A 13,471-nucleotide genomic window follows, 5' to 3' on the forward strand; every position below is an offset into this window, starting at 1 on the left:
GCGAGAGGGTGCACCCTGGACAGGTCGCCAGTCTGTCACAGGGCTAACACACAGAGACAGACAAACATTCGCACTCACATTCACTTATTAACCTATCCCCACAAAGTGCATGTCTTTGGACTGTGGGAGGAAGCCGGAGTATGCCAGAAACATGTTTTGTTCTAACTCCTGTAAATGTAATAAGCATCCAGTTTCTCTTCTTTGAGTGAATGATTAAGAAGGACAAACACAGTGTTTCTATATGGAAACAGTTTCTGATTCATCTTCAGTCCATCGTCTGATTAACCTGATGTTCATATTTCTGAGTGGAACTAAATGAAGCATTTCTGTTCTCTCTGTATTCAACTGCAACATTTGGGCTTCTGCTGTGTTTCTATTTGATAACCATGTTATAATTATTAACAAACAAACCCAGTTTACACTTGATCCCATATTTCAGTCATTTCTGATAAAGTCCAATGGTGTTCATTTATCTGTGCTTAGAGGATTAAAGGCAAACAGCTTCATCAGCAGCTGGTTCTCTAAACTCCATTTATAACTCAAATATATTTCAGATTTCTGAGCTCGGCTTTGAATCTGTGCCTGTAGCTCCTTAATTTAATCAACCTGCGGCAGGTTTCTGCTCAGACACACATATGTCCTGACCCTGCTGATTTATGCAGCTCATTTAAAGGAGAACAGCCTGTGAAACATCAGGTTTGAGTTTAAAGAAAAAGGAACTTTTAGGGTCAGATTTGCTGATGTCTGCAGCAGCACAAAGACTAAAAAGCTGCTGGATTTACTGACGAGGCTCAGAGTCAGTTTGTGACTGAAAGCTGTGGACACGAGGATTTTGTGGCCTGATGTGTTTGTAAGAGTTTCACTTTCAGGAGAAGGTTTAAATGAGGAACACAAATGTGAACTACAACGTCTGTGACACACAATTTACTGCAAACTGCATGAAATCTAACCTGAAGAAATCCAGTCTTCTGCCTGTTGTGGTTGTGACAGCTGCTAGTAGGAGAGTTTGTTTGTAGGAGGTGTAGATGTTCTCAGAACGAGTGCGTAATCGTCTCTTTGTGTCGACGCTAAAAGCTGTGAGCCAAAACTCTGAAACTCTTCACTCAGTCCTCACGCTGAGAGTTTAGAGACTGAACTTCTTGTTCCTCCATAACACTGTTTTCATGAAATAGAGCAGAAATTAGCTTCTTTTTCTCAGCAGTGCACACACAGAGAGCCACTTCTCTCTGCTCAATCTGAACAAATCCAAGTGAAATGTTTGTAAAAAACACAGCTGCTGATGAAACTGTGTCAGATTAATACCTCAATGTTTCACTGTGAGGTTAAAAAAGAAATAAAACTGATTTGAAGAAAGCAGGAGGCAGATTTTCACAATAAGAGCACTTTGTTTTTAATTCAGTTAATGTCAAAATGTCATCAACAGCTCTGTGTCATCTGTCTCTGAGCAGATTGAGGCTTTACTCAAATAATAAAGTATTTTTATTACTATTATACTTTTCTTTGAGGTCTTTTCATTGAAATCATTCAGGCTGATGATTATAAACAGAATTCTTAAAGTTTTTATCATTTCAGGCTGAAAATCAACATGAATTTGATTCTAATAGAAGCTCCTTTAATGTGTGTCATTAAAATCTTCACACAGACTTAAAAAGGCGACATTAACATTAAAATAAATGAATGAAACTTCAGCTGAGAGCTTCATGCAGTCATCATAAGCAGTTCATAGCAGTCACAGCTCTTTATTACGCAGCTTTGCAGGAATTAAAGTGAGTGAAGTGTCAGAGTTTGTGTGAGAAGCTGCTTTATGGACAGCTGTAGACACTTCTTTATTATTTCTTCATAAATCAAACACACAGGTTGGTCTGTAGATGATTTAAAGTGTGTCGTTGTGCAGTTAAAGCTGTTTGTGTGACGCCCTGACCTCCTGTGAATGAAACAGCCAATCAGATCCATCAAAGAGAGAGCAGGAAGTGTTTTGTGTTTGTGATGGACAGAACAAGGAAACAGTGATAATGATGAACATAAAGATCCTCTGATGACGTGTTTGTGTTTCCTGTTAGAGTAACGTTCATCTGTTGCTCTCCTACACTTTCTTATAAATTCAATTCAATTCAATTCAATTTTATTTATATAGCGCCAGATCACAACAAAAGTCGCCTCAAGGCGCTTTATATTGTACAGTAGATCGCACAATAATAAATACAGAGAAAAACCCAACAATCATATGACCCCCTATGAGCAAGCAGTTTGGCAACAGTGGGAAGGAAAAACTCCCTTTTAACAGGAAGAAACCTCCGGCAGAACCAGGCTCAGGGAGGGGCGGGGCCATCTGCTGCGACCGGTTGGGGTGAGAGAAGGAAAACAGGATAAAGACATGCTGTGGAAGAGAGACAGAGATTAATAACAGATATGATTCAATGCAGAGAGGTCTATTAACACATAGTGTGTGAGAAAGGTGACTGGAAAGGAAAAACTCAGTGCATCATGGGAATCCCCGGCAGCCTACGTCTATTGCAGCATAACTAAGAGAGGAATCAGGGTCACCTGGTCCAGCCCTAACTATATGCTTTAGCAAAAAGGAAAGTTTTAAGCCTAATCTTGAAAGTAGAGATAGTGTCTGTCTCCCGAATCCAAACTGAAATCTGCTCTCTCGTTCTAGTCCCTGTCAGTACTCTTGCTGCAGCATTTTGGATTAGCTGAAGACTTTTCAGTGAGTTTTTAGGACATCCTGATAATAGTGAATTACAGTAGTCCAGCCTGGAAGTAATAAATGCATTAACTAGTTTTTCAGCATCACTCTGAGACAGGATATTTCTAATTTTAGAGATGTTGCGCAAATGGAAGAAAGCAGTCTTACATATTTGTTTAATATGTGCGTTGAAGGACATGTCCTGGTCAAAAATGACTCCAAGGTTTCTCACAGCATTACTGGAGGCCAAGGTAATGCCATCCAGAGTAAGAATCTGCTTAGATACCATATTTCTAAGATTTTCAGGGCCGAGTACAATAACCTCAGTTTTATCTGAATTAAGAAGCAGAAAGTTAGCGGCCATCCAGGTCTTTATGTCTTTAAGACATTCCTGCAGTTTAACTAATTGGTGTGTGTTACCTGACTTCATGGATAGATAGAGCTGGGTGGCATCTGCATAGCAGTGAAAATTTATGCTATGTCTTCTAATGATGCTGCCTAGGGGAAGCATGTATAATGTAAATAGAATTGGTCCTAGCACTGAACCCTGTGGAACACCATAACCGACCTTAGTGAGTGAAGAGGACTCTCCATTTACATGTACAAATTGGAGTCTATTAGATAGATATGATACAAACCACTGCAGCACAGTACCTGTAATACCTACAGCATGTTCTAATCGCTCTAACAGGATATTATGGTCAACAGTATCGAACGCAGCACTGAGGTCTAGCAGGACAAGCACAGAGATGAGTCCACTGTCAGAGGCAATAAGAAGATCATTTGTAACCTTCACTAAAGCTGTTTCTGTGCTGTGATGAGCTCTGAAACCTGACTGAAACTCTTCAAATAAGCCATTCCTCTGCAGATGATCTGTTAGCTGTTTGACAATTACTCTTTCAAGGATGTTTGATATAAAAGGAAGGTTGGAGATTGGCCTATAATTAGCTAAGACAGCTGGGTCTAGAGATGGCTTTTTAAGTAAAGGTTTAACTACAGCCGCCTTGAAGGCCTGTGGTACATAGCCGATTATTAGAGATAGGTTGATCATATTTAAGATTGAAGAATTAATTAATGGCAGGACTTCTTTGAGCAGTTTTGTAGGAATGGGGTCTAAAAGACACGTTGATGGTTTGGAGGAATTAATTATTGAAGTTAACTCAGAAAGATCAATTGGAGAAAAAGAGTCTAACTTAACATCAATGGTACTAAAAGTAGCTGTAGATAATATTACATCTGTGGGATGATTATTGGTCATTTTTTCTCTAATGATAAAAATTTTATTTGTGAAGAAGTTCATGAAGTCATTACTAGTTAACGTTAAAGGGATTGTTGGCTCAGTAGAGCTCTGACTTTTTGTCAGCCTGGCTACAGTGCTGAAGAGAAACCTGGGGTTGTTCTTATTTTCTTCAATCAGTGACGAATAGTAAGATGTTCTGGCTTTGCGGAGGGCTTTCTTATAAAGCAGCAAACTATTTCTCTAGGCTAAATGATGATCCTCTAAATTTGTGACACGCCATTTCCTCTCCAGCTTACGAGTTATCTGCTTTAGGCTACGTGTTTGAGAATTATACCACGGAGTCAGGTACTTCGGATTTGAGACCTTAGTTTTCACAGGAGCTACAGTATCCAGAGTCGTACGTAGTGAGGAGGTAAAATTTTTAACAAGATAATCGACCTCTGTTGGAGTAGCGTTCAGATAGCTGCTCTGCTCTATGTTGGTACAGGGCATTGAAGATGATAACAGTGGGTGGATTATATTCTTAAACTTAGTTACAGCACTTTCAGAAAGACATCTACTTTGATAAAGTCTACTCTCCACTGCTGTGTAATCAATTATTGTAAATGTAAATGTTATCAGGAAATGATCAGACAGCAGAGGGCTTTCAGGAAACACTGTTAAATGTTCAGTTTCTATGCCATATGTTAAAACAAGATCTAGGGTGTGATTTAAGTGGTGGGCGGGTTCTTTTACATTTTGAGAGAAGCCAATTGAGTCTAATAACAGATTAAATGCGATGTTGAGGCTGTCATTTTTAGCATCTACATGGATGTTAAAATCACCCACAATAATTATTTTATCTGAGCTGAGCACTAAATCAGATAAAAAGTCTGAGAAATCAGAGAGAAACTCTGTGTAAGGCCCAGGTGGACGATAGATGATAACAAGTAAGACTGGTTTCTGAGTTTTACAGCTGGGGTGGACAAGGCTAAGCATCAGGCTTTCAAATGAATTAAAAGTCTGTCTTGGTCTTTCGTTAATTAATAGGCTGGTGTGAAAAATTGCTGCCACACCGCCCCCTCGGCCTGTGCTTCGAGGTTTCTGGTAGTTAGAATGACTCGGGGGTGTTGATTCATTTAAACTAACATAATCATCCGGCTGCAACCAGGTATCTGTAAGGCAGAGTAAATCGATTTGTTGATCAATTATTAAGTCATGTACTAACAGAGACCTAATATTTAATAATCCACATTTCATTGTTTTACTCTTTGGTTCAGATGTGGATACTGTATTGTTCTTTCTTTGTGATTGTTTATGTTTAAGTTGTTTATTGCTGGTTTTTAGTTTGTTTTTTGTCTGTTTGGGAGCTGACACAGTCTCTATGGAGATGGGTTTTTGGGGGGGTAGCAGGAGGAGAGAAGCTGCAGAGAGGCGTGTAAGACTGCAACTCTGCTTCCTGGTCCCAACTCTGGATAGTCATATTTTGGGGGGTTTAATAAATTTGTCCATATTTCTAGAAATGAGAGCTGCTCCATCCAAAGTGTGATGGATGCCATCTCTCCTAACAAGACCAGGTTTCCTCCAGAAGGTTTGCCAATTATCTATGAAGCCCACATCATTTTTTGTGGAACTAAGTGCTAAGTAATACATAAAATAAAAACAGTTTTTCATCTTTGTTCCCTGAAGCAGGTGCATTATAACCAATCTGGTTCTTTTTGGCCTTTTAAAATTGTTATATTTATTGTTATTATTGTTATATTTGTTGCAGTTTCTACTCCTCTCGGACAGACGACTCTTGAAAAGACATTTTTAAATTTCAATGTGACTTTTAACTGGATAAATATCAGATATATAAACGTCCCTCTGCAAAAAAAAAACGTCTACATGGTGATAGGAATGTTTTTGTGGCTCAAGATGACCTGATATCTTTCATGATGGATACATTTGACATATGTTTCACATATTATAGGCCAACAAGTTATTCATTGCAGTTTAAATACAGGGAGTCACTTTTGGGCACAGCAGATAAAACAGAGCCAATATTTCCTTCTTTATTTAAGTGACGTGTCTCACAGATGTGACCTAGTAAAGTGTAACTGAACATTAGTAACGTTATTAACACTCTCATGGCGTGCTTTGGAGTTAGCCTCAGCTAAAGTAATATACTAGCAAAAAACTATTTCCAGGCTCAACTTCCATCATACAGATGATGCTCGTGGCAAAAGAGTAAAGTTCAGAAGCCTTTTCATTATTAAATCTGTTTCTGTTCATGAGGAAATTACATTCAAACTGATTAAATAGACATGTATCAGTAGTGAGCTGCTCTGCGCCCGTCTCAGTGTGAAGTGAACTAGAGTCTGTCTGTACTGGATCTGGATTCATCGTCGTACCTCCAACAGCGACACAGCGATCACCAATTGGTGATAACGACCTACCGAGCCTGCTAGCAGGTGCAGAAGGGCCAATCTGAGCCACAGTTATGGGGCTGATAACTGCTAATAACGCCCATTGATGGACTGATAACTCAGACTGAGGACTTATTTTGAAAGCCAGAGTTTGTTGAAGCCGTTTCCTGGAGCAGGACCCTGAACAATTAGAAAAGCTGGTTTTAAAACACTTCATGTCATCTGTGCTCATTAAACTGAAATCATGTAGTTCATCTTCTCACCAGCAGAGGGCCACAAATCACCATCAATGAAGAGTTCAAGGAGATGTCAGTGACATCAGAGCTGTCCGTATTGATCTGATCAATATGGAAGTTCATGTTTCTGTGATTGGATCCGTTTTTAAAAGCAGCTGTTTTTATACAATGAGAGAAACATGAGAGATGCTGAATGTACTATTACTATTGGATGACCACTTATTCAGCCATGATGGAAACATCCCATTAAGAAAGAGAAATCAAACATTTGGATTCATTTTAATGAGCTCAGACTTGTTGAAAATGCAGAGGAGCTGGTTGTGAACGGAGCTTCAGAGAAACAAAACATACTGATATTCACTGTGAAGCTTTAAGTGGAAAAAGACTGAAAAACAACATGTGGATCCTGGAATAATGGGAGCTTCCATTTTTAAAGGACTGAAGAGGAAGAAGTTTACAAGGAATCATTTAGAACAGTTTAAAAAATCAACTGATTGAATCCATGAATCTGAAAACAAGTTTCTGGGTGAAAGAGACAAACATGTACAGACTGAACTCTCTGTTCAACAGTCAGAGTCTTTCTCTAACAGGAGGACACTCTTTACATTCAACTCAACACAGGAACACTGAGGCACCAGGAGAGACATAAAATCCGGGATAAAGAGTTTCAGCAAATGTGGTGTTGAATGTGTGGAGGTGGATCAGAGTGTCAGAGGAGAGTCTGTAGAAGGACAGAGTGCCAGCAGCACAGTCCACATACACTGCTACTCTGTTAGAGACAGAGGAGGAGGAGGAGATGGATGTTTCTCTGTTATTCTGCCAGACAGAATGAGGGCCATTATCAGTGCAGTACAGACTCCAGGACTGATCATTCCATCCAAACACACATTCAGCATTGTCTCCTTTCCTTCCGATTCGTCTGTAACTCACTGATATATAAACGTATCCTCTCCACTCGACCTCCCAGTAACAGCGACCAGTCAGACTATTTCTACACAGCAGCTGAGGATGAACATCAAATCTGTCTGGATGATCAGGATATGACTGAACCTCCTCCACATGTGTCACCTTCCTGTTGTTGTCAGACACTTGGAGGTTTCTGTGTACTGTGGTTGTGTTGATTGTGAGTTGACAGGAATCTGATGGAGAGAACAAACACAATCCAGCTGCAGTTATTGATCCATCATCTGTTCATTGATTGACACTTTGATGATGACTCCTGACATGATGAAGATGGCTGAATGTGTGCTGCTTTGTTTTCATGAATCACATTAAAAACACACTTACACTTCCTCAGACCTGGTCTCAACCATCGGACTCCAGCAGGCTCCACCCTGAAAGGAGGGGAGGGTCAGACCAGCACAGTCTCTTTCAGCATCGACAGCATGGACATTGCATGGCTCTCATACACATACTACTAGACACTGATAAAGGAATGGTACAACAGTTTCCCAAATACACTTCAGTCCATACGTGGATTTGAAAATGGTGAAACTGCTGATGATTTGGACTGGTCCTGGATCTGCCAGTACGCCACTATATTGAATTAAATAGGACCAATTTAAACTGTGACCTTCATTATCTTTATCTTCCTCTCCTGTTTAGCTGGAAAGGATGTTTCCTTGTCTTTGTTCTCATTCATGACCTTTAATATTTGTTTACTAATGTCATGACATGCATACCACACATTAAAGTGTCTAACAAACCTTGTACAGTTCAGCAACACTTAATGCTGATTCTCTTTCTTTTTTAGCTGAGTGAGTAGTAAATGCTAGGAAAGCCGCTTTGCTTCTGTCTAAATTTTGGTAACCATGACATAGTGTCATGGTCTGACCAGCCCTGCTGGGCAACCTGATCGTTTATGTTTGTGTTTATTTTGATGGAGCCGCGCTTCCCCGGAGGCACGTCCGCCAACACGGAAGTAGCTCCATTCTGAGTTTCTGCACACCGCCAATTAATTAACACTCACCAGCTGCCATGAATTATCCGCCATCAAACCCCAATGTATTTAACGCTGTGACCAGGCTTCAGTCAGCGCTGGATCATTAGACTAAGCTCGTTAGTAGTGTTTTGATCATGTGCTCTTTCATACTCCCCTTCGGATTGCTTCTCACTCTTTTTGTCTTTCACACCAGGAGGTGGAGAGGAGAACACAGGAGCTGAATCATGAGCGGGGAATTAACGCATGGAGTGTCGCCTGTTTTGCCATCGCCATACTCCACTTTCGGGAGCTGGGTGAATTGACCACGGGGAGCCACGGCCGAAGGATTTCACACTGGACTGTTATTATTTCACACTGTAAATAAATTCACTGTCTCATTGCAAAAGGAGATCTGCGTTCGAGTCCGCTCCTTTCACACACCACGACCCATAGTCTGACAAAATCTACATTTAATGCCAAATCCACGATAAATTATCTCTCGTACATATTTTCTCTCTTATTGATATCAAACAAGAGAATAATAACTAAACATTTATTTTAACATGGCCCAGTAAAAACTTATTTTTGTTATTGTTACATTTGCATGAAAGACTGAGGATGTGAGTTAAGGACACAGGAAATATTTCTAGCTCTTCCTCCTCTATCAGACATTCTCTCCATACCTGAGAGTGTCCAGTCTCCAGCCTGGATCCTTCAGTCCAGCCGACAGCAGCTTCATTCCGGAGTGTCCTGGATGATTGTAGCTCAGGTCCAGCTCTCTCAGATGGGAAGGGTTGGAGCTCAGAGCTGAAGCCAGATAGGTACACCCTTCCCCTGTGATCAGACAGCCTGACAGACTGCAGACACACAAAACAACCATCCATCTGTCAACAATCATTTTCTGTTTGTCAGACATAACAACAGCTAACTACTTCAGTCCAATCAAATTCATTTAACTTTATTCATAGGTAACACCTTAAAATGTTAGAGACTAACCCACAATCAGACAATCCAATGTGAGCAGGTTTTGGTGATGGTGGGAAGAAAGAAATTAATTTTACAGAAAAATACTGCCAATGAAAATAGGCTCCAGGAAGCTCAGCAAAGCCCTGACTCTTTGTTTTTTTTTCCCCCCAGACATAAATAGCCACAATAGTTGGCCATTTCTTTTATGAATAAAGCTGCTATAAAAGTTAAAATTTTCTTTTAAAAAAGCAATATAAATTAAAAAAAAAAGTCTTAGATCTCTAAACTGACCACTACATGAAATAATTCTTTTAACAGATAAACAAAAATGTGAATATGAAAAATCTTTTGTTTATATTTCCACCCAATTCAACCCAAAATTAAATAAAAGATTATTTGACAAATCTATAGAGGTGATCACAGAAAAGTCTGAATCCTGACCTTAGAGTTTCCAGTTTACAATGTGGACCTTTCACTGAAACTGAGAGAAGATTCACTTTTGAATCATGCAGATCATTGTTACTTAGGTCCAGCCCTCTCAAATTAGAGTATTGGGAGTTGAGGACTGAGAATGGAGCTTCACAGATTCTCTCTAAGGAGTTACAGTGGTCCAGTCTGAAAAATAAAAGATAAACAATTAAACTAACTCAACTTTTATTAAGGTGCGGTGAGGAGTTACAAAATTCAGTAACATTCAGTCCTGATTTTTTTTTCTTCAGAAATTTCCTAGTAAGATGTGAACACAACAGACGAATTACTGCAAAGCAAAATATTACTTTATCTGACCTCAGATTATTCAGTTTACAGTTGAGACTCTTCAGTCCAATAGACAAAAGCTTCCCTGCTGAATCATGCAGTTTATTGTTACCCAGGTCCAATTCTTTTAAACTAGAAGACTGGGAACTGAGAATTGAAGACAGAGTTTCATAGCTTCTCTCTGAGAGGTTGCAAATATTCAATCTGAAAAAACAAAACAAAACACAAACATCAAAATAAATATTGGTATCAAACTATAATCAAGTTATAGTGAAGATCTACTACTAATAGCAATATTCAATTTTGATTTGTTTTTTATGTTTGTTTTTAAGAATCCCTATCATTTTGTGTTAAAGTTAGAAAAAAAGGCTGTTTACTTTATTATGGACATGCATATTATGAAACAACAACAATTAGATACAAATGAACTTTATTAGCCAAATCCTTTAATTGGTTGATTTTCTAAATGAATGAAAAGAAATTAAGACAAGATCTGACCTGAGCGTTTCCAGTCTACAATGTGGACTCTCCAATGCAGCAGAAAAAATCTTAAATCCTGAATCCTCCAGGCTGTTAATACTCAGGTTCAGCTCTCTCAGACTGGAGTACTGGGATCTCAGAACTGAGGACACGCCTTCACACCCTGTCTCTGAGAGGTTAGGAACACTAATCCTGAAACAACAAATGCAGTTTGTAATGAAAAGAAATCTCTTTATACCTTTATGCACTGAATATATACAAGAAAAATACATATTTATGTACGCAATAGAATTCATAGTTAACACAATAATCAAATCAAATCTTGTATATTTGCTTCCCCAGATGACAACTTTAGCGCATTTGGTATTTGTTCAGTAAAACCACAATTGCATTTTATATATTTAAATGGAAACCAGTTTGGGGCTGAGAGATTTGGTCAGAGATACTTTATCTGAGACAATGTTTGAACATATAGCACTCAAAAACTAATGACATAAAAGCATTTAGTGAAATTAATTTTTGCTATGATCTAAAGAATCTGATTCTTTTCATGTAGGCATAAGGTTTTCAGTGAGAGGAACATTTTGTGTTCTCTTCTTAGATCCATTAGCACTGAGCATGGCTGTTATAGATTGCAGCTTTCTCTCATATAATCTTTCAGTACTGCTCTGTCTCCGGTCATGGTGCGGCTGTTCTCATATTGTTCCCCTGCCACTGAGAATGCACCTTGGATGGTTCTTGGATGGCCTTTCTTGCATACTGCTTCAAGTGGTACAGGCTGTGAGTGTTCGTCTGGCAGTTTCCCAAGGCCTCAGGTATGAACAGCTTGCTGTACTTCTTAGACACCTTATTAGTTGCACCTTTCTGCAACTCCAATAGTTTGCTAACTTGCCTCTGTTCGACACAAATTCATATACTGAGCAGCAGATATACCACTGACTAGATGTTCTTTGTTGTGGCAAATGTATCATATACAAATACCGCCATGGGACCTTAAGCCACATTGCTATAAATACCCTACACTCATTAGGTGGTACTCAATTGCAATGGATTACAACCAAAAATGTGTCGAGTCAAATTGCTTCAAGTCAAACCTCGTAGATACTAGTGGGAAAGGGATATTATTATAGCAAAAATGTCTTGATGCACGTTCAGTTATCCAGGTAAGTAAATCCCCAAGCGCTGATTCTGTTCATGTGGATGTAGCATTGGCAGTGGGAGAAACGTTTAATCACTCATCCAAGTGACTTCTTCAGTCTCAGCTGACTGCAGGTTTCCCCACTCTTATAAACAGTACATTTGCATAATGACTGAAATTAGCCCCATTAATGAACAATGGGTTTGTGAGGTCTGTTCCTTGATCCTTAATACGCAATTTGTCATGACCATTGATCAACAACCACTGATCAAAGACCACTGATCACTGATTATGACCATTGATCAATGGCCATGAGTACCATTCACAGAGAGTTAGAGAATGGCTGCAATCACAGCACTGTAGAATGGTGACAGATAGGCCCGCTCCTCGATACAGAGATGGTCTTTTCCTTTTCATGTAAATTGCCTCCCTGACTCCCCACTCAAACCAGCATTCCTCTCTGTCCAGGATGTGTGGATGGTGAGAGTCAGACCTTAAATTCCGATCCATATACATCGGTTTATGGTAGACATCAACTTTTAAGTGTCTGCTATTATCCCATGAACATTGATTATGTCATGTGGATACACTGGATCCACTGGTCCGTGACTAATTCTGGACATCTACATGACGTCCAAACTAGGTCCATGAATTGGCCAGCCAAATGTGACCTAACTTGGAGGTCAATGTGATGTTCAACATTTGAACTTTGTACTGAGTAATGTCTTGATGCATTCTCAATCATCCAGGAAAGTAAATCTCCAAAGTTGAATCTGTTCATCTGGACATAGCGTTTTGTGGGAGAAACGTTTCATCACTCATCCAAGTGACTTCTTCAGTCTCAGCTGACTGCAGGTTTCCCCAAACCTTATAAACAGTACATTTGCATAATGACTGAAACCAGCCCACTGAAGGAACAATGGGCTGTGAGGTCAGTTCCTTAATCATAATTATGCAAATTCCCATGACCATTGATCAACAATCACTGACCAAAACCCACTGATCAAAGAACACTGATCAATGGCCATGAGTACCATTCACAGAGAGTTGGGGAATGGCTGCAATCACAGCATTGTAAGATGGCGAAAGATGTACCCTTAGGCCCCCTCCTCGATTCAGAGATGGTCTTTCCCTTTTCACGTAAATGGCCTCCTTGACTCCGCGCTCAATCCAGCGTTCTTCCCTGTCCAGGATGTGTACATCCTCATCGTTGAAAGAGTGTCCACTGGCCTGTCCACTGACTTCACTGAGAAGGCTCGTCTAGCACAGCACAAGAAGTCTAAGACCAGGCAACAAAGGAAGTTTGACTTACTTTTTGTACGTCGGAAACCACCACAAAATACGGAGAGTGTCCTCAGTGGCCAGAAGAGACAAGGATGCGACATGGAGGATGTGGACAAGTGGGTGAAGAATTTGTCTGACAGACAGCTTAACCAAACAGAGAAAAACATCCTTGCTAAAGGGTTGAATTTTGCCGTCACACCGAGACAAATCCCTCTAGTGGAGCTGATCACAGCCACAGAAACAGCAATTCGTAACAACAATATTGCAGAAGTGGAAGCAGAGCAACTACGGACGAAAGTTTAGGCCTGTCTCAGCAATTTTTTTTGGTTACTTTTACATTTTCCTGTTTTTCTTTAGCTGGTTTATATATTTTA

This window comes from Oreochromis niloticus, unplaced genomic scaffold (genome assembly GCF_001858045.2).
Source record: "Oreochromis niloticus isolate F11D_XX unplaced genomic scaffold, O_niloticus_UMD_NMBU tig00007510_pilon, whole genome shotgun sequence".
Lineage (NCBI taxonomy): Eukaryota > Metazoa > Chordata > Actinopteri > Cichliformes > Cichlidae > Oreochromis > Oreochromis niloticus.